The 2,500-nt window shown below is 77.6% G+C and overlaps 1 non-coding gene across 1 annotated transcript; it reads right to left on the bottom strand.

The window, feature by feature from the left end:
• Positions 1-1,063: 1,063 nt before the first annotated feature.
• On the bottom strand, positions 1,064-1,216 carry LOC137218038 (5.8S ribosomal RNA). The gene has a single exon (XR_010940401.1). It is a non-coding gene; the product is annotated as a 5.8S ribosomal RNA (ribosomal RNA).
• Between the last annotated feature and the right edge of the window lie 1,284 nt (positions 1,217-2,500).

The raw sequence follows: 2,500 nt of genomic DNA, 5'->3' as shown, positions 1-2,500 counted from the left end.
ACCCGAGCGCGCCGCAGAGCCGGCGCCGTCACGGAGGGGAGGACGGCAGACGACGGGGGTGGGGGTGGGGGGACGGGAGAGGACGACGAGGAGGACGAGGAGGAGGAGGAGCGGGAGCAGCGGACGGGAGAGGGCGGCGGGCGGCGCGGAAGGCAAGGCGGTGGGGAGAAAACCCGGCGGTCGCCCCCCGACCGCCGGGCCCTCCTCCCACGCCTCCTTCCGCGACCGACCGAACCGACCGACTCCCAACCCTCTCTCGCTCTCCCCTCTCTCTCCCCCCGTCTCCGTTCTCCGCCTCTCCACCCCTCACGCCGCCGACGCCACACAGCCTCCACGCAGCCGCCAGACGGCCCCGCCACGACGAGCGACGGACGGACGACGCCGTGCGCCCCCGCCCACCACCGACAGGCGCCCACCGCCGGCCGGCTCGGGGAGCGTGCACGAAGCGCCGAGCGGCGCGGCCGCAGCCCGGGGGAAAGCGCGCGGCGGCAGGCGACGCCGCGGCGTCCCGCGGGTCGCCGCCGGGGCACGCATCCCCGGGGCGCGGCCGCGCACGCACGACTCGGCCTCGGCCCGAGACGCCCGCCCCGACACGGCGAGGCGAGGCGGCGGGGGCGGGCACGGATCCCGGACGCGCGGGTCGGGGCCCCGCGGAGGAGGCGGGCCGGACCTCGCCGGGACGCCGCCGGGGGCGGGCGGCGTACGACGGCGGAACGGACGCGGCCCAACCACCACCGCCGGCCCCGGCCGCGAGGGCGCGGGACCGTCCCCGCCCACCGACACCCCGGGGGTAGCGCCCAGAGACCGCTTGCGGCGCGAGGGCGCTTCCCGAAGGGGGACCGACCGCGGAGGCCACGCGGCCAGGGCCTCGTCGCGAGCTCTCTCTCTCTCCCCTTCTCTTCCCGCTCGCGGGCAGCGCGCCCCCGTGGACGGGGGGCGCCGCGTCTGCACTTAGGGGGACGGAGGGCCCCGGCGGCCCTGCGAGCAAACCCCCAGCCGCGCCACCCCCGGGAAGGCGCGCGCGCGCGCACGCACACCCCGGGGGGGGCGATTGATCGTCAAGCGACGCTCAGACAGGCGTAGCCCCGGGAGGAACCCGGGGCCGCAAGTGCGTTCGAAGTGTCGATGATCAATGTGTCCTGCAATTCACATTAATTCTCGCAGCTAGCTGCGTTCTTCATCGACGCACGAGCCGAGTGATCCACCGCTAAGAGTCGTACGAGTTTTGGTTTCTCTGGGTTTCGGCGGGGGGGGTCCCCGCCGGTGGCACGGCACCTTCCCCCGGAGGGGCTGCCTCTGGCCGGCCAAGTCAGACAGAAAACAAGCAGACCGGAGGGGGCCGGAGGGTTTCACCACGGGGCGCCCGGCACCGACCCCGCGGGCGGGGCGGGCTCGGACACCCCACAGGCGCCCGGGGGGTTCCCACCTGCCCCCCCCAACCCGACCGTGCGCGCAACACACACACACAGGGGACGCGGGGCGCGCAGGCGCGCGGCGCACGGCCCCGGCCCGCACCACGGCCGCCGGGTAGCCCCCTCCCGACGGCCGCGGCGGGGTGGACCGGCGGCGCCGCGGCAGCGCGGCGCCCCGGCCCCGTGTGCGGTGAGGTGCCGGTGGGGGGGGGGTGAAGCGGAGCCTGGGGGAGAAGGGAGGGGCCTCCCGACTCCCCGCGGGCCCGACCGCCCCGACCCCAAGGCGGACGGGCGACCCCCCATGGGTCTTTAAACCTCCGCGCCGGGACGCGCTAGGTACCTGGAGAGGGGGGAGGCGGGCGAGGCGTGGGGGGTGGGGCTGGGCGCGGGGCGCCCCCACGCTCACCGCCGCCCCGACACCGACCGACACGCTTCTCCGCCCGCGGCCGCCCGCAACACGCGGGGGCCTCGGCGCTACCGGCCCGTGACGCGGGACCCCGGCCGGGGATCCGGGCCGACCGCCACACGAGACACCACGGCCACCGCCCGACGACGCCCCCACACCCGTGTCCCCGAAACCGGGCGGAGACCTTCCCCACGCTCGCGCCCGGACGCGGCCCTCTCTGCTCCTGAACCCCAAACCCCCGGCCCCCGTGGCCCTAGCCCGGCCCGCGCCCGCGTTCCCGGGGCACCCCTTGTCGCCACCGAGGGCGTAAGGGGAGCTTCGACGGGAAGCGGGTGGCGAGCGCGGGCAGGGGGCGCACGGGGAGGGAGGGCGCGAAAGAGAGAGAGAGAGCGAGAGAGAGCCGGACGGACGACGGAGGGAGGCGAGGTCCCGGGGCTCGGGACACAGGTAAAGAGGCGCCCGCCGAGGGGGCGGAGGGCACGGAGCGGAGGACCGACGACCGACCGGCGGGGAACCGGCCCAGGGCCGGCGGCGGGAAGGCGACGGGCGGGCAGGCGGGCGGGCGGGCGGCCCCCCCAGGGGGAGCCGCCACCGCCACGCCACCGCCGCGCCACCCACCCCGAGACGCACCGGAGGCTCCGCGCGGGGTGTGGGGCGGTCGCGAACGGGGTTGGGCGTGACC

The sequence above is a fragment of the Pseudorca crassidens genome, unplaced genomic scaffold, assembly GCF_039906515.1.
Source record: "Pseudorca crassidens isolate mPseCra1 unplaced genomic scaffold, mPseCra1.hap1 Scaffold_138, whole genome shotgun sequence".
Lineage (NCBI taxonomy): Eukaryota > Metazoa > Chordata > Mammalia > Artiodactyla > Delphinidae > Pseudorca > Pseudorca crassidens.
Note: the sequence above shows the minus strand (reverse complement) of the source record. Positions and strands in the feature narration are given on the sequence as shown.